The following is a 20,189-nucleotide window of genomic DNA, read 5'->3' as shown; positions in this document are numbered from 1 at the left end:
CCGACAGCAGCACCTGTGCTGCAGCACCATCGCGTCTGTAATGTGCATTTAAAATTGCCACCTCTAAGATGGAGCCACAGGTGCCTGCGCAATAGCATTTATTGGATCGCCGATAAATGCTACTGTGTAGGCGTGGCCGGTGCCAAATTAAGACTTTTTCTTTTAACATCTTAGTGGAGTCGCCATCTTGGAGGAGGCAATTTTTTTTCTCTGGCAAGATGGCACCTCACTGCTAATGCAACCGCTCCCAGCTGTAAACTACTGGGGAATTAATTAAATGCTGGGAGAAGAGATTCAGTGACTAGCGGTGACGTCACCGAAGCTGCGCTCCCTGCCGGCATGAACTCTTGAGCGTGGTAAAATCAGCTGGCATTTTCCAGCAGTAAGATCATTACCATCTGTCAGAGTGCTGCGGGGTCACGCAGTCAGATGTCAGCTTGACACCTCAGAGATACTGTAACCTGTCCCATGATGCTACATCTGCTGTCATTGATAGAAGTGATAGCAGGCACCGCTGTAGGGAGAGGTAGTCTTTCATCAGCCAGTGTCTGTGTTCAAACTTAAAATATAAATTAAAAAAACTAAAACATTTAAAACAATGAAATACATATTCAAATAAAAAGCACATTATACTCACCTAGCACCAAAGCCTTGAAGCCCTTGTCTCCTATAAAAAATTTTAAATAAAAAACATATTCACCTTAAACACCCAATCTCCGATGCCCATGTCTCCTGTTAGCAATCAAAAATAATAAACAGCCATATACTCTCCTGTCTGACATAGTCCACGTAATCCAGAGTGTCCCATGGCGATCTCACATGTAGAACAGTCACATTGGGAGATGTGACTTCTCTTACCGGCCGCCGGCTACACACTGACAGGAGCGTCATTGCTCCCGCAGGGAATAGCTCTGAGCCGCTGTGAGAGATGTCACACGAGTTCATCATCTGATGAGCTTTGGTGATCTCATGGCACCATCGCTGTATGAGAACTGCAGTAGTAGTGCCATAAGTGAGATCACCGGGGCTCATCAGCTGATGAACTTTCTCACTGCAGCCCCGCACTATTCACTGCAGAAGTGATTACCTCCTGTGTCATTGTGTAGCCGGCTGTCCCTGAGAGCAGTCACATTAGTGGCTGCTCTCAAAGTCATCAGGATATTATGGATTAACTTCTCTGGGCTATGATGTGAGTATGGTTTACTTTAGATTCAATAAAGGAATCTGAGTCACTATTTCAGATAAAGGACTTTATTGTAGGTCTGTTTTTTTATATTATCACTATGGAGTTAGTAATGGGGGTGTCTTATAGATGCCTCTCCATTACTAACCTCTGAACTTGATGTCACCTGACATCAACCCCCAACTATTACCCCACTTGCCACTGCACCAGGGCAAGTGGGAGGAGGAAGGCTAAGGCTACTTTCACACTAGCGTCGGTACGGGTCCGTCGCTATGGGTCGGGCCGACGTAACGACCCACGTGAAATTTATGCACGACATGGGCAGCGGATGCAGTTTTCAAATTCATCCGCTGCCCAGTCTAAAGTCCAGGGATGAGGGGGTGGAGATTCAACCGCGCATGCGAGATAGAAAATGGCAGGCGCGACAGACAAAAAACGTTCACTTGAACGTTTTTTCGTGCCGACGGTCGGCCAAAACATGACAGATCCATTGCACGACGGACGCGACGTGTGGCCATCCATCGCTAATACAAGTCTATGGGAAAAAACGCATCCTGCGGGCACATTTGCAGGATCCGTTTTTCCCAAAACGACGGATTGCGAAGGATTGCTAAAACCGCAAGTGTGAAAGTAGCCTTACTTCCAGAATGGATGCACCATTTTTGGGGAGGCTGAAAATTGATGTTTTTAGCCTGGGAGGGGCCAATATCCATGGCTTTTCTAGGCTATTAATATCAGCCCACAGCTGTCTACCTATCTTTTGCTGGTTAGATTTTATATGAGGACCCTTCGGCAATTTTTTTCTGGGGTCTCCCTGTAAACTAGCCAGTAAAGGCTAAGTAAACATCTTTGAGCTGATATTAATATCCTAGGAACCTTTATAGCTATTGTCTCCTTCCCAGAATATTAACATCAGCCCTCAGCTGTCGGCTTTCCCTCTGCTGGTTAAGAAAATTACGCGTGAGCCCACGCAATTTTTGTAAAAAACTTTTTGTAAACCATTAATCGCGTCGTATGCTGATTTCTAATAGTTGCAGTTTGGTTACGGTCTATGTAAGTTCATACTGTTAATGCTTCTACATAGGTTGGCAACAATGTGTGTGTTTATTTAATTTTTTACTTACTGGTTTAGTAATGATGGTGTCTGGCTGACAATTCTTCATTACTAAACCTGGGGCTTGCTGTCAGCGACAGCTGTTGACACCAACCCCTTATCCCATTACCCTGATGCCACTGCATCAGAATGAAACAGAAGGTGTTGAACCAGGAGATTACATCACAAAACATTTTTTTTAAATATCTTTATTTTGCTCAAAAAAGCATTCATTGCTGTACAAAAACACATGCAAATACGCATGTTTTTGACTCAATGTTTTTGCTGCCAAGAGATGCAGAAACCTTGAAGAAATGTCTGCAAGCAAATATTCAACGTGTGCACATATCCTTAGTCTGTCACGTTGGCATTCATTTTTCCCTTCTGCCCGGAACAATAACTGATAAAGTATATAAAGAGGGCACAGAACTTGTTTTTAGCTGTAACTGACAAAAAAATCTTTGAACATCTGATGATTTGTTGTTACGGAAAATCTCTTGTGTAGCAATTCAGTGGTTAATGCGGTTCATCTTGATAGGACCCATATTAATGAATCCTTGTTATACACAGAGGGACTCTTGTCTGTAAAACAATTTGAAAAACAAATCACAATCCTTTTTAAGGCCTCATTCACACATCAGTATTTGGTCAGTATTTTGCATCAGTGTTTGTATGCCAAAACCAGGACTGGAGCTTACAGAGAAAACCTATAATTGAAAGATTGACATCTGTTTTGTGTTTTGGAGACACTACTGGTTTAGGCATACAAATACCGCTGAAATGCTGATAAAAAATCCTAACGTGTGAATAAAGCCTAACACTGGGTCATAGTAAAACAATTCCTAAACTACCGTATATACTCGTGTATAAGCTGAGTTTTTCAGGACATTTTTTTTGTGCTCAAAATGTCCCCCTCAGATTATACATGAGTCATTACACACGTGGAGAAGATCCAGCAGGATGTAGATACTCATATAAAAAATAATGTTTATTTAACCATGATTAAACATTTTTTCCATAGATGTACCATAAGGAATATATTGTGAACATCAACACATAGCAGCATATGATGCTACAGCAACTATAGCCTATGCGTTTCTACAAGATGTCTTATTCATGGCTGAGCCAGTTGTATTTCTAACCAGTTGCTCTGCTTCCTTCCTTCTGTGCAGGATCAGATGAGGAGTAGCATGGACTTGTGAGCTGACTTGTTTTTCATTTTTGCTATACACGAGTCATTGTGCCAGTTTATGGCGGGGAGGGGGAGCGGTGGAGCAGCAGGTCACAGGAGGCAGGAGCTGGCAGCTTCGGTTAAAGCCTGTGCCGGCTGCTAAAAAGAAATGAATGTTCACTGCACTGGCAATGAATAACCATGTCTCTTTTAGTGCGCGCACAGTTACAGCCGAAGTCGCCGGCTTCCAGCAGCTGTCGGACTCGAACGGGTGCCTGCTCATTAAGGTAATGAATATTCATCTCTCTCCACTTCCATAGGCTGGAGAGAGGTGAATATTTATTATCTTAATGAGCGGGGACACGTGATCGCCCGGCCGCAGGAGCTGCTGGAAGCCGGAACGAGATGCTGCGAGGGCGCTCAGGGAAGGTAAGTAGGATTTTTTTAATAATGTTTTTCTCATGGGGGCCATACTTTTAAGGATAGCGATGAGGACCCACGCATACAAGGATGGGAATAAAGAGCCATGCAGACAAGGATGGGAATAAGGAACCATGCAGACAAGGAAAGTAATAAGGTGCCATGCAGACAAGGATGGGGATAAGGAGCCATGCAGACAAGGATGGGGATAAGGAGCCATGCAGACAATGATGGGAATAAGGAGCCATGCATACAAGGATGGGAATAAGGAGCCATGCATACAAGGATGGGAATAAGGAGCCATGCATACAAGGATGGGGATAAGGAGCCATGCATACATTGAACGGGAATAAGAAGCCATGCAGACAAGGATGGGGATGAGGAACCATGCATACCTGAATAGGGATTAGGGGACAATGCATACCCGGCTTATACTCCAGTCAATAAGTTTTCCTAGTTTTTCAAGGCAAAATTAGGTGCCCCGGCTTATACTCGGGTCATCTTATACATGAGTATACACGGTAATTGTGCTGAATAAATTGTATTTTATGATCTGTGCAGGAAAATTAGAATTCCATGAGTATAATACTTGTTTACATAATCCTCAGACAATAACAATATGACATTTTTCTGAAATGAAATGTCTAAAATTCTTTAAACGACAGATACATTTATATCTTCTAATTTTTTCATGTGTTAGGCTGCTTTCACACATCAGTTTTTTGTCATCAGGCAAAATCCGGAGAATTTTGAAAAAAACGGATCCGTCGGAAATTGGGAAAAACTGATGCAACGGATCCGTTTTTTCGCCGGATCCGAGTTTGTGGATCTGCCGGCTATTTTGGATTCTGGGGAGGAGAGAGAGAGAGAGAATGCATGATTTGTTTAAAAAAACCGAATATGTCGCCGGATTCCATCATTTGACCTCACGTTTCACCTGTTTTTCACCGGATACGTCGCTGTCTGCTTTTTCGAAGGACAGAAAAAACGTTCCTATGTCCGTTCTCTCTGGCCTCTGGAAAATGGATTTTCGATGGATCCGGCAAAAACCGGATGAAACGTGAGGCCATCCGTCGCAATCCGGCGCTAATATAAGTCTATGAGAAAAAATTGGTGGCAACTTTTGCCGGATCCGTTTTTTCAAAATTTGCCGGATTGTGCCAGACGGCAAAAAACTGATGTGTGAAAGCAGCCTTACTTTAACTTTTTCGAAGCCAAGCATTTTAATCCTGACTTAGCAGGTTTAAAAGGAATGTACAATGCCTTGAAAAACATATTCATACCCCATGAACTTTTGTACATGTTTTCACGCTACACCACTCAAATGTAAAGGTATTTTATTGGGATTTTATGCAGTGTCGTAACTTGAATCTCATGGGTCCTTGATATCACTGACCTTGACTCACTGAAGGTGGCTATGGAGGTTGGCTGGGGTAGGGTGGTCAATTTGCCATATAATGTGAACAGGATATATCACTTTGTCCTTTGCTGTTGTATCCCAAGGGTAGTGCCTCTCAGACCCCGATGGCTCATCTTGGCAGACATTGACTGGATGGGATGGCAGATGGGCTTCAGGCATAGGGTCTTCACCCTGTAGACAATCTTTGGCCATGTGACCAAGGTGCCCGCACATGTAACAGCACAGTAGGTTGGCCAAATCATGGGTCCTGTTTGTCAACCTTTGTCCTGGTGGGGTTTCTGCTCAGTAGTGGGATAGTCCTGCTTAAATGGCTGGTGGCCACTTGAATCCTTGAATAAGGGGTCTCCTGGGATTGACAGGTATACCGGGTCTCCAGTGGGGTCGATTGGCTATAAATTCGTCAGCCAATCGAGCTGCTTATTCTGGGGTTTTGGTCTTTCGTTCGGCTACCCACTCTCATATTTCTGGAGCCATTTTCTCCATACGTTGCTTGGGCACAATCAGGTCCCGGAGGGCATCAGTGGAGTGGGCAGCCAAACCATTGAATCAGCTGTTGCAGTGTCGTCGTAGTTGTCTGCCAAATTCTACATAGGAGACCCCTTTGGAGACAGTGTCTGAAACTTGGTGCGCTATCTTTCAGGGGTGATGGTAAAAAGAAACAACAGAGTGTCCTTAATAGTCCAATAGTCCAGACAATCCTGAGGCCCAAGGGACCGAACAGCATCCTGTTCCCCACTAGTCAAACTAGTCCACAGGTATTTGGCCCAATCAGCTGTGGGTACCTGGTGCATCATCAGGGTCTCAAAGCTTTGAAGATGTTCATCAACCCCTGTGTTAGATTAAACACTGGCTAGTGTTGAGCATTCCGATACTGCAAGTATCGGGTATCGGCCGATACTTGCTGTATCGGAATTCCGATACCGAGATCCGATATTTTTGTGATATCGGGTATCGGTATCGAAACAACATTAATGTAAAAATGTGTAAAAGAGAGAATTAAAATAAAAAATATTGCTATACTCACCTCTCCGACGCAGCCTGCACCTTACCGAGGGAAGCGGCAGCGTTCTTTGTTTAAAATTCGCGCTTTTCTTTCCTTTACGTGAGTCCCGGCTTGTGATTGGTTGCGTGCCGCCCATGTGACCGGGACGCAACCAATCACAGCAAGCCGTGACGTAATTTCAGGTCCTTCAGGATTTTAAAATTACGTTCCGGCGTTGTGATTGGTTGCGTCGCAGTCACATGGGCGACGCAACCAATCACAGCAAGCCGTGACGTAATTTCAGGTCCTTCAGGATTTTAAAATTACGTCCCGGCTTTGTGATTGGTTGCGTCGCAGTCACATGGGAGACGCAACCAATCACAAGCCGTGACGTCACGGGAGGCTGGACACGCGCGCATTTTAAAATAGGCGCGTGTCCAGCCTCCCGTGACGTCCCGGCTTGTGATTGGTTGCGTCGCGATCAACCAATCACAAGCCGGGAGGCTGGACACGCGCGCATTTTAAAATTTTAAAATGCGCGCGTGTCCAGCCTCCCGGCTTGTGATTGGTTGACCGCGGCGCAACCAATCACAAGCCGGGACGTCACGGGAGGCTGGACACGCGCCCATTTTAAAAAGCGCGCGTGTCCAGCCTCCCGTGACGTCACGGCTTGTGATTGGTTAATGGCGGCCATGTTGCCGGGACGCGGACCAATCACAGCAAGCCGTGACGTAATTTCGTCACGGCTTGCTGTGATTGGTCCGCGTCCCGGCAACATGGCGCCGTGACCAATCATAAGCCGGGACGTCACTGGAGGCTGGACACGCGCGCTTTTTAAAAAGCGCGCGTGTCCAGCCTCCCGTGACGTCACGGCTTGTGATTGGTTAATGGCGGCCATGTTGCCGGGACGCGGACCAATCACAGCAAGCCGTGACGTAATTTCGTCACGGCTTGCTGTGATTGGTCCACGTCCCGGCAACATGGCCGCCCTGACCAATCACAAGCCGGGACTTCACGTAACCAAGTAAAAGCGCGAATTTTAAACAAACAACGCTGCCGGTTCCCTCGCTGAGGTCCAGGCTGCGTCGGACAGGTGAGTATAGCGATATTTTTTATTTTAATTCTTTCTTTTACACATTTATATGGATCCCAGGGCCTGAAGGAGAGTTTCCTCTCCTTCAGACCCTGGGAACCATCAGGAATACCGTCCGATACTTGAGTCCCATTGACTTGTATTGGTATCGGGTATCGGTATCGGATTGGATCCGATACTTTGCCGGTATCGGCCGATACTTTCCGATACCGATACTTTCAAGTATCGGACGGTATCGCTCAACACTAACACTGGCACATCTCTATTAAGAAGATGATTTCCTTGATGGTGGGCATTATGAAGGTAGGGTCCAGCATTGGTGGTAGGGGCACTGGAACACCCAAAACTGACTCAATAACACATGCCTTCTCTGCACTTGAGGCTCCGGGTCCAAATGCAATCAATAATTCTTGGATTCGTGCTGCTGGTGACTGGGTAATTGATTCCAGACTACGACTGTATCCTGGATTTGGCAAGCAGCTTAATTCCTCTGGGTCCACTTCAGCTAAGTTTTCATCATCCTCCATGACATTCTGGGCATCCCAAAGGACCAATTCCTTGATCAAATTAAACTGTTGTTGGTCCGGTATTTAGTCCGTCGAAGCTGGCACAAATCCTGTAGTTGTTATTTCTTGTTGTGGCTATACATCTACTCTGGTCCTCTTCCCAAGGTCGAGTTGGTGGGGTTGGACATGGTGGTGTCTGAAACCTGCTGTGTATGCCTTACCTACAGTCCGCTGGGTCTGTCAGTATGCATCTGGAGCGCCCCCACTGCCGCAGGGCCGAGGGGCACCCGGTACCGGGCCCCTGTGTCTCAGTTCTGGGGTTGTCACGGTGGCTAGGCCCGGTCCGTGACCCTGCTGAGGGGCGTCCAGTGAAAGTTGAGAATGTGAGGATGTTGTGGTGCGGTGTAGGTCGCGGTGAATAATGAGGACACCAGGTTGCAGTCTCTTTACCTCTTTACTGAAGGCTTCAGGATCCTCAGTCCAGAATACGGTTAACCGGGCTACCTGAGTCCGGCCGGTCCGATGGCATCTGCAGAGTTCCCTTTACAGGTGGAAATCTGTGCCTACCTTCTAGCGCTTGTGTGTTGTAGTCCTTCCCTGCTGTGCTTACGGGATAGTCCTCACAACTGTGGTGTCTGTTTCCGAAGTTCCCTCACAACTCGATTATGATGTTCTTCTTCGTCCCCCCAGATGATATGGCTAGGACGCACCCGTATGACGGGTAGGCTCGGAGGTCTTCCGGGACCCTAGAGTCGCCCCTCTCCAAATGTTGCCCCCTGTGTCTGCTTAGGTGATTTTGGGTGAGACAGCCCGCCTAGAACTGACTGTCCTGCCGTAGGTTTGAAGTAAGGCCTGGAGCTCAATACTTCCTCTGCGTTTCCGGCCACCGGCTACGCGCCTCAGTAGGATGTTTGTTATGATCCCTAGTGGCGGAGGATCACAAATAGATCAGCAAGTGATTAAACTAAGGACGAGCTCTAGGGAGATGGTAACTGGACTGATCGCAAATCTGAACCTATCCAAAACAACTAGAGGTAGCCGGTGAACGTGCCTAAAAAATTCTTAGAAGTCTCGAGCCAGCCTGAGGAACTAGCTACCCCTAAAGAGAAAGAAAGACCTCGCTTGACTCCAGAGAAATAATCCCCAAAGATATAGAAGCCCCCAACAAATATTAACGGTGAAGTAAGAAGAAGGCACATACATAGGGATGAAATCAGATTCAGCAAAAGAGGCCCACTAGTACTAGAAAGCAGAAAATAGAGCAGGGGTCTATGCGATCAATAAAAAACCCTTACAAAATATCCATCCTGAGATTTCAAGAACCCACACACCAACTAACGGTGTGTGGGGAGAAACTCAGCCCACTAGAGCAACCAGCAAGCGAGGGAATTACATTTTAGCAAGCTGGAACAGAAAACATGATAAACACTGCTGATCAAAAAATGAGCAAACAAAACTTAGCTTATCCTGGATGGACTGGGAGCAAGGTAGTCAGAAGGAATCTGAGTAGCACTGATTACATCGACAGCCGGCAACAAGTGAAAGTAAAACAGAGCTATATAGGAACCTCCCAGAGGATAACGAAGCAGCTGATAGCCAGAGACCAGCAGGATAACAAACAAAGCCACCAGGGGGAGCCCAAAGCAAAAGTCACACCATACCACCAGTGACCACAAGAGGGAGCCCGAAAACAGAGTTCACAACAGTACCCCCCCTTAAGGAGGGGTCACCGAACCCTCATGAAAACCCCCAGGGCCATCAGGATGAGCCACATGGAAGGCACGAACCAAATCGGCCGCATGAACATCAGAGGCGACAACCCAAGAATTATCCTCCTGACCATAGCCCTTCCACTTGACCAAATACTGGAGCCTCCGTCTAGAAACACAAGAATCCAAGATCTTCTCCACCACGTATTCCAATTCTCCCTCAACCAGCACCGGGGCAGGAGGCTCAACCGGAGGAACCACAGGTACCACATACCTCCGCAACAACGAGCGATGGAACACATTATGAATAGCAAATGATGCCGGGAGGTCCAGACGGAATGACACAGGGCCAAGGACTTCCAGAATCTTATAAGGACCGATAAACCGAGGCTTGAACTTAGGAGAGGAGACCTTCATAGGAACGAAGCGAGAAGACAACCACACCAAGTCCCCAACGCGAAGTCGGGGACCCACACAGCGACGGCGGTTGGCAAAGAGCTGAGCCTTCTCTTGTGACAACTTCAAATTGTCCACCACATGATTCCAAATCTGATGCAACCTATCCACCACAACATCCACTCCAGGACAGTCAGAAGGCTCCACCTGACCCGAGGAAAAACGAGGATGAAACCCCGACTTACAAAAAAAAGGAGAAACCAAAGTAGCAGAACTAGCCCGATTATTAAGGGCAAACTCGGCCAACGGTAAAAAAGTAACCCAGTCGTCCTGGTCAGCAGAAACAAAACATCTTAAATAAGTCTCCAAGGTCTGATTAGTTCGTTCGGTTTGGCCATTCGTCTGAGGATGGAAGGCCGACGAAAAAGACAATTCAATGCCCAACTTAGCACAAAAGGTCCGCCAAAATCTAGACACAAACTGGGATCCTCTGTCAGAAACAATGTTCTCAGGAATCCCGTGCAAACGAACCACATTTTGAAAAAACAGTGGAACCAACTCGGAGGAGGAAGGCAACTTAGGCAAGGGCACCAAATGGACCATCTTAGAAAAACGATCACACACCACCCAGATGACAGACATTCTCTGAGAGACAGGGAGATCTGAAATAAAATCCATGGAAATGTGCGTCCAAGGCCTCTTCGGGACAGGCAAAGGTAACAGCAAACCACTGGCACGAGAACAGCAAGGCTTCGCCCGAGCACAAATTCCACAAGACTGCACAAAGGAATGCACATCCCGCGACAAGGAAGGCCACCAAAAAGACTTGGCCACCAAGTCTCTGGTACCAAATATTCCAGGATGGCCCGCCAACACCGAAGAATGAACCTCGGAGATGACTCTGTTGGTCCATCTATCCGGGACAAACAGTCTCTCCGGTGGACAGCGGTCAGGTCTATCCGCCTGAAACTCTTGCAGCACACGTCGCAAATCTGGGGAGATGGCAGACAAAATCACCCCTTCTCTAAGAATTCCAGCCGGCTCTGAATCTCCAGGAGAGTCAGGCACAAAACTCCTAGAAAGAGCATCAGCTTTCACATTCTTCGAACCCGGCAGGTACGAGACCATGAAATCAAAACGAGAGAAAAACAACGACCAACGAGCCTGACTGGGATTCAGCCGCTTGGCCGACTCGAGATAAATCAAATTCTTGTGGTCAGTCAAGACCACCACACGATGTTTAGCTCCCTTGAGCCAATGTCGCCACTCCTCAAATGCCCACTTCATAGCCAACAGCTCCCGATTACCGACATCATAATTCCGCTCGGCAGGCGAAAACTTTCTTGAAAAGAAAGCACATGGCTTCATCACAGAGCCATCGGGGCTTCTCCGCGACAAAACAGCCCCCGCTCCAATCTCGGAAGCATCAACCTCCACCTGGAAGGGAAGTGAGACATCTGGCTGACATAAGACCGGAGCTGAAGAAAACCGACGCTTCAGCTCCCGAAAGGCCTCCACAGCCACAGAAGACCAATTAGTCACATCAGAACCCTTCTTGGTCAAATCCGTCAAAGGCTTAACAACGCCAGAAAAATTAGCTATGAAGCGACGGTAAAAATTAGCAAAACCCAAGAACTTCTGAAGACTCTTAACAGATGTAGGCTGCGTCCAGTCATGAATAGCCTGAACCTTGACTGGGTCCATCTCAATAGTAGAAGGAGAAAAAATGAAACCCAAAAAAGAAATCTTCTGGACTCCAAAAAGACATTTTGAGCCCTTCACAAATAAAGCATTGTCACGTAGGACCTGAAAGACCATCCTGACCTGCTTAACATGAGACTCCCAATCATCCGAAAAAATCAGAATATCATCCAGATACACAATCATAAACTTATCCAGATATTCACGGAAGATGTCATGCATAAAGGACTGAAAGACTGAAGGAGCATTAGAAAGTCCAAAAGGCATCACCAAGTACTCAAAATGGCCTTCAGGCGTATTAAATGCAGTTTTCCATTCATCACCCTGTTTTATACGCACAAGGTTATACGCACCACAAAGATCTATCTTGGTGAACCAACTAGACCCCCTAATGCGAGCAAACAAATCAGTTAACAATGGCAAAGGATACTGAAATTTGACCGTGATTTTATTCAAAAGGCGAGGCGATAATCAATACAGGGTCTCAGGGAACCATCCTTTTTAGCCACAAAAAAGAACCCTGCACCAAGAGGGGATGAGGACGGGCGAATATGTCCCTTCTCTAAAGACTCCTTTATATAACTCCGCATGGCAGCATGCTCCGGCACGGATAAATTGAAAAGTCATCCCTTAGGAAACTTACTACCAGGAATCAAATTTATAGCACAATCACAGTCCCTATGAGGAGGTAGAGAATTGAGTTTGGGCTCCTCAAATACATCCTGGTAGTCTGACAAAAACTTAGGGACTTCAGAAGGAGTGGACGAAGCAATTCACACCACAGGAGCGTCACCATGAATTCCTTGACAACCCCAACTTGACACCGACATAGCTTTCCAATCCAGGACTGGATTATGAGTCTGCAACCATGGTAGACCCAACACGACGACATCATGCAAATTATGCAGTACAAGAAAGCGAATCACCTCCCGATGAACAGGAGTCATGCACATGGTCACTTGTGTCCAGTACTGAGGTCTATTCGTAGCCAATGGTGTAGAATCAATTCCCCTTAGTGGAATAGGGAATTTTAAAGGCTCCAAATCAAAACCACAGCGCCTGGCAAATGACCAATCCATCAGACTCAGGGCGGCACCTGAATCTACAAAAGCATTAACCGGGTAAGATGACAGGGAACAAATCAGGGTAACAGACAAAATGAACTTAGGCTGTAAAGTACCAATGGTGACAGATTTATCAACCTTTTTTTTGCGCTTAGAGCATGCTGAGATAACATGAGCTGAGTCACCACAGTAAAAGCACAACCCATTTTGCCGTCTATAATTTTGCCGTTCACTTCTGGTCAGAATTCTGTCACATTGCATAGATTCAGGTGTCTGTTCAGAAGACACCGCCAAATGGTGCACAGGTTTGCGCTCCCGCAAACGCCGATCAATCTGAATGGCCAGAGTCATTGACTCATTCAGACCTGCAGGCGTAGGGAACCCCACCATGACATTCTTAATGGCTTCAGAAAGACCTTCTCTGAAATTTGCAGCCAGGGCACACTCATTCCACTGAGTAAGCACCGACCATTTCCGAAATTTCTGGCAGTACACCTCTGCTTCATCTTGCCCCTGCGAGAGGGCCAATAACGTTTTTTCAGCCTGGTTCTCATGATTAGGTTCCTCATAGAGCAATCCAAGGGCTAGAAAAAACGCATCTACACTAAGCAATGCAGGATCCCCTGGCGCCAATGCGAAGGCCCAATCTTGGGGGTCACCACGCAAAAAGGAAATGATAATCTTAACTTGCTGAACGGCATCACCAGAGGAACGAGGTTTCAAAGAAAGAAACAACTTACAATTGTTCCTAAAATTCAGGAACCTAGATCTATCTCCAGAAAACAACTCCGGAATAGGTATTCTAGGCTCTGACATAGGACTGTGAACAACAAAATCCTGAATACTTTGAACCCTAGCAGCAAGATGATCCAGACTGGAAGCCAAGCTCTGGACATCCATGTCAGCAGCTGAACTCAGAGCCACACCAAGATTAAGAGGAGGAGAGAAGCTAGCCACAGAAGCTAGACACAGGGCAACAAAAAAAAAAAAAAAATTTCTCAAGGCTTCTTTTCTCCTGCTTCTGCCATGCAATTAACACTTTTGTGGCCGGCTGTACTGTTATGATCCCTAGTGGCGGAGGATCACAAATAGATCAGCAAGTGATTAAACTAAGGACGAGCTCTAGGGAGATGGTAACTGGACTGATCGCAAATCTGAACCTATCCAAAACAACTAGAGGTAGCCGGTGAACGTGCCTAAAAAATTCTTAGACGTCTCGAGCCAGCCTGAGGAACTAGCTACCCCTAAAGAGAAAGAAAGACCTCGCTTGCCTCCAGAGAAATAATCCCCAAAGATATAGAAGCCCCCAACAAATATTAACAGTGAAGTAAGAAGAAGGCACATACACAGGGATGAAATCAGATTCAGCAAAAGAGGCCCACTAGTACTAGAAAGCAGAAAATAGAGCAGGGGTCTATGCGATCAATAAAAAACCCTTACAAAATATCCATCCTGAGATTTCAAGAACCCACACACCAACTAACGGTGTGTGGGGAGAAACTCAGCCCACTAGAGCATCCAGCAAGCGAGGGAATTACATTTTAGCAAGCTGGAACAGAAAACATGATAAACACTGCTGATCAAAAAATGAGCAAACAAAACTTAGCTTATCCTGGATGGACTGGGAGCAAGGTAGTCAGAAGGAATCTGAGTAGCACTGATTACATCGACAGCCGGCAACAAGTGAAAGTAAAACAGAGCTATATAGGAACCTCCCAGAGGATAACGAACCAGCTGATAGCCAGAGACCAGCAGGATAACAAGCAAAGCCACCAGGGGGAGCCCAAAGCAAAAGTCACACCATACCACCAGTGACCACAAGAGGGAGCCCAAAAACAGAGTTCACAACATATGTTGCCTCGTGTTACAGCACGACTCCTACTGGTGTTTCTCCTTGTTGCGTTGATATCGTTTCTCACTCAGCACAATAAACCTCGCTTCTTGTCCTTTCTTGGGGTACCGCCGCAATGAAGTGCAGGCGCGGTCCCGTAACATTCTTCCTGTTCGCTAGGCCTCTGTCAGGATCCCACCCCTGACAGGGACCCCCCTGAATCTTCCCCTGCAACACCCTCTGCCACAGGATGTTGCCTGGTTCCAACCCAGTCAGCTTCTGTCTAACTTCCTATCTAACCCCCAGTTTTACCAGATTGTGAGGAGTGGCCTAATACATAGCACCCTTAGCTCCCCCTGGAGGCCAGACTGTGAAGTGTATTGGTGTCTGTGATACCTGCTCAGGTGAACTCCTTCAGTGCCATCAGACGTACCATAGCCCCCCTTAGCGGCGGAGCATGAGTACTGCAACGACCAGGACTCTGGGGCGCTGCACTCCCCCCCGGTTAAATCCAGTACTCCTGGACTGGGAAGAAAACAACAATACATGTCATCAAAAAGACATACAATTTTTGAAATGCAACAATAAGTAAATTTGAACAGAGCTTCCCTTTATGGGAGGTGAGGACACTTGAACGTTACAAACATGGTTAAATATTTTAAATAACATACTATAAATAACTTCTCTTACCCAACCGGGTATTCTACTTAGTGCAATTTCTGAGCAATAATTTAACATTGCCTTTAAGGACGTATGAGCTGAATCCACTAAAGACCTTCTTATAAAATGCTATAAGGCTAATCAACTTTTCTTCATTTTCCACCTTTACATCTGCAGGACCGCCTGTCTATCTGCACCAGGCCTACTGCCTCTCGCTCTGTTGCAGGACCGCCCCATTCCTCATCCGGGCCTACTGCCTTTCTGCTACTATACACAGTATAGAACTTATCAACCTTCTCTCAGTTTAGGATCGCTGAGCCATCTCTGTACGGCTCCTAGGAGGACTCACCGTCTAACCCCGTACGGGTTCACTTCCTGTCCTCATTCTCTAACACATTATTAAACATTTCTTACAATTAACTAGCTAACTACATATAACTTCGACATGTAAGCATTATTCGACTTTAAGTGCTATTGGTGAACGTCCCCTTTAAGAGGGGACCAAGTCTCTCGGAGGTAGTGCAACTTCTCAAGCTGCAAGTTTGTATACAGCAAGGACTCCGGTGCTGTTTCCAAGAACAGTTTCTTCGCAAAGAATCCTTTTCTTTGTAAAACCAGTAAAGGGCACCTTTAAGAAGGTGCGAACTATTTACAATAAGTTTGTAATCATGCAGTGTTCATGATCCAGCAGTTCTTTTCAACAATGATGAACAAGAAACAAAAACAAAAGCAAAAGTAGGGATCCCGGGTAAACTAAGGGATCCCTTTAAGAGTTAACCCTAGTCGGGTTGTAGCAGCAAGAAGACACATAGAAAGATGGACAGTTAACTATCTACAAGTGATGAAGCATTCTTGCTTACTCAGTTCCTGGATGGGCAGGAGGCGGCCTCCTACCGGGCCTCACCTGGCAAACGGGTCGTGGTGGTGTAACAAGGACCGGTCCCAGCCTCAGCAATGACAGGATCCCTCGTCGGGACACCCTCCTCGCTCATGGGTGAGTATGACCTGTAGCTACACGGTGGGCCTGGATTCCCTGGGGTTCCGCAGGGGCAGGTTCCGGCACCTTCCCTGCAAGAGGCTCGTCCTCTGACGTTCCGGCAGCGGCCTGGAGTGCGACGCACCGCTGGACGCCCCGAGCTATCCAGCCAACCTCCCTCCTCCACCGGGTGTAAGTCACTGCGTCTCTGGGCTCCAGGTCGCGACCGTACCTTCCCCCGCAGGGTTCCACCTCTTCCCGGTCCACACGGACCTGCAGTGGCTCTCCAATTTCTTGTATAACTCCCCGTCCTTCCCGGGAGTTAAAGAGCACCACCACACCCCAGTGCGACGGCGGGGCCTCCTCAACGCCCGTCAGGACGACCTGGGTCGCGGGTTGGGGTCTGTTCCGCCTCGCCGTCATCAGGCGCTGCAGGTGTTCGGCCTCCGGCAGGATCCTCAGGCCCTGTGCCTGCAGCTCACACTCCGCCGCGGTCTGGATGAAGGAAGCGGGGGACACTGGAGACAGGCGGACTTCCGTGGGTTGGCCCAGCCGAGCGATCACACGGGCATCGGCCTCCCGGCGGCGTGTTATCTGCCGGGCCTTGGCTGCGGCCACACACTCCTCAGACGGCGGCCAGTTGGGTCTGCCCATCGGTAGCTCCGTAAGGGCCAGTCCCTGCAACGATGGCGCATCTGGGGCTGTGTTGGGTGGTGCATCCTCATGCTGGGTCGGGTCGTCCCCACGCGGTTCTCCCGGCGTCGCCATCTTTGCTTCCTCTCCAGTGTCTTCTTCCCGCGGTCTCTTTCGTGGGCGGCCCCGTCTCCATGGTCTCCACCCTCCAAAGAGGATGAGAAGGCGGACCTCGGCTGCTGACGGACACGTCCTCAGGATGCAAAAATGTTTAGACTAGGCGGCCATTGTCTTTCGCGCTCTTCAGCTGGTCCACGTCTACTCCACGCCCCTCTTCTCCTCCTGCGCTCTCCTCAGCGCTGTAATGGCGGCGGTTTTTGGCGGGGACTTTTGGTGGCAAGTGGCAATGCACAGTCTTTGCAATAAGTCACAGTCCAAGCACAACAAATCACAATTCCAAGGCACACATGACCTGATTCTTCAGGCTTAAGTAGATCCTGTTCGTGACGCCAAGTTGGAGCGCCCCCACTGCCGCAGGGCCGAGGGGCACCCGGTACTGGGCCTCTGTGTCTCAGTTCTGGGGTTGTCACGGTGGCTAGGCCCGGTCCGTGACCCTGCTGAGGGGCGTCCAGTGAAAGTTGAGAATGTGAGGATGTTGTGGTGCGGTGTAGGTCGCAGTGAATAATGAGGACACCAGGTTGCAGTCTCTTTACCTCTTTACTGAAGGCTTCAGGATCCTCAGTCCAGAATACGGTTAACCGGGCTACCTGAGTCCGGCCGGTCCGATGGCACCTCCAGAGTTCCCTTTACAGGTGGAAATCTGTGCCTACCTTCTAGCGCTTGTGTGTTGTAGTCCTTCCCTGCTGTGCTTACAGGATAGTCCTCACAACTGTTGTGTCTGTTTCTGAAGTTCCCTCACAACTCGATTAAGATGTTCTTCTTCGTCCCCCCAGATGATATGGCTAGGACGCACCCGTATGACGGGTAGGCTCGGAGGTCTTCCGGGACCCTAGAGTCGCCCCTCTCCAAATGTTGCCCCCTGTGTCTGCTTAGGTGATTTTGGGTGAGACAGCCCGCCTAGAACTGACTGTCCTGCCGTAGGTTTGAAGTAAGGCCTGGAGCTCAATACTTCCTCGGCGTTTCCGGCCACCGGCTCTGCGCCTCAGTAGGATGTTGCCTCGTCTTACAGCACGACTCCTACTGGTGCTTCTCCTTGTTGCGTTGATCTCGTTTCTCACTCAGCACAATAAACCTCACTTTTTGTCCTTTCTTGGTGTACCGCCGCAATGAAGTGCAGGCGCGGTCCCGTAACGTTCTTCCTGTTCTCTAGGCCTCTGTCAGGATCCCACCCCTGACAGGGACCCCCCTGAATCTTCCCCTGCAACACCCTCTGCCACAGGATGTTGCCTGGTTCCAACCCAGTCAGCTTCTGTCTAACTTCCTATCTAACCCCCAGTTTTACCAGATTGTGAGGAGTGGCCTAATACATAGCACCCTTAGCTCCCCCTGGAGGCCAGACCGTGAAGTGTATTGGTGTCTGTGATACCTGGTCAGGTGAACTCCTTCAGTGCCATCAGACGTACCATAGCCCCCCTTAGCGGCGGAGCATCAGTACTGCAATGACCAGGACTCTGGGGCGCTGCACATCCTTGGTTGTGAAGCTCTGGACAGTGTCTGAGAACACCAGTCCCCTGCAGCTCCCCCGGTTCTGCCGGGCTGAGTAGTATCCCACTTCTGCCACCAAGTGTGAATATATGGGAGCAAGTATGTGCTCTCATCTGTGGGCTCAAAACCGCATGGACCAGGGATCATCATACTGAATGCCCCCCTTTTTTTTTTACTATGAGCATAATACTGTGAAGGAGAGAATGGCTAATGAAATCAATTATTAAACCTTATATAAGGCAGTTCAGATATAGTGTAGCAAGATGGCGATTGTGTCTTTGAAACTGTCTTAAAGTCCTTGGAACTGTCCTGGAAGAAATCTAGAATGCAGGAGTGAAGACACTGGAATACACCAAGACAGCATAATTGAAAATGAAGTTGGACATGAACCAATTACAAAGTGACTAGCTGTTCAGAAGTTGTGCGACCTCCCCCATTTCCCGTTTGTAGTATCTTCCTTTGTTCTAAAAATAAAGTTCAGTTGTGCACCAACTTTGGCTGAGAGAGGAGTGTGGCCTCTAAGAGGAGTGTGGCCTCTAAGGAGGCTTTGGCCTCTAAGCGTGCACTCAGCTTATATTTGGTCAGGTACAAGCAATCACATAGATCTCACTTTAAGGGATCACCCTCACAATACTACTCAGACAACACATGGTGAGGGTAAAACGGTGTGGCAATAATTTATTGAACCACCAACACACTAGCATTAAAACAGTCTCACCCTTCTGCTGACTCGCCGGGATTAGAGCTGCTTCCAGGGCTGACTACCCTCATCAGTGGCTCCCCGCTTTTGGCTTGCCTCCTCAGAGAGGAGGTAATGACAAGCTTAGGAAGCTGACAGGCCGTTGATGTACGAGGCCCGGTGACCTGATTGTCCCAACCTGGATTCTCTAAACATCTTTGAGGGTTCTGTATTTCTTCAGTTGGAGCCATGATACCATGGCTACTGTAATGTAGAGTCTCTCAAAACACAGGCAGATCCTTCTTTTTACAGGACACAACTTCTCATTAAGGCATTCATCCACAGGCTTGGGGGAAGGTGGAAGGAGGCCATCCATCACTGCTGGAGTGTTCAAGCAACATGCATAGATTGTCCTTCATATTTGCAGAGCACCAATGGGTCATCAGCATATGAACACACATTGTACCTTTGTTTCCCAAAGATAGTAGAACAATACTAGGACTGCAATACTAGCGCAAATACAATAGCTGATCAGAAGCCAGTCAACAAATGGCAGCCATTGAACATTAATTCAATGACAATAAGAGTCAATATTCATTCTCACATGAACTTTAACACGTCTCTAGGCCTACTGAAATAATACGTGTTGATAATTCAGATTAAATGCTGTGTTGCCACACTATCGATCACAGCAGTTAGTGGACTAAACTGCCGGGAGCTGTGCGGGCACATGCACCAAGGTATACACATTACGCATATATAGACTACATTCCCACATTCACAATCTATAAGTTTATTACATAAACATTTGTATGTGAGATTTATTTTTCATTTTATTTTTTTGCGAGATGAGCTGTCAGTTTTTTTAGGAGCCCTTTTACTATATACATATTAAGCATTACATTTATATTAACTTTTATTATGAGTTCAATTCAGGAAAATTGAACCAATTGCACCATTTTTAGTGATGTAATTTACTGATCAGCATGACGTAGTGTATTCACCGA

This window comes from Ranitomeya variabilis, chromosome 2 (genome assembly GCF_051348905.1).
Source record: "Ranitomeya variabilis isolate aRanVar5 chromosome 2, aRanVar5.hap1, whole genome shotgun sequence".
Classification (NCBI taxonomy): domain Eukaryota; kingdom Metazoa; phylum Chordata; class Amphibia; order Anura; family Dendrobatidae; genus Ranitomeya; species Ranitomeya variabilis.
The sequence above is the reverse complement of the archived record's forward strand: the minus strand, read 5'-3'. Positions refer to the sequence as shown.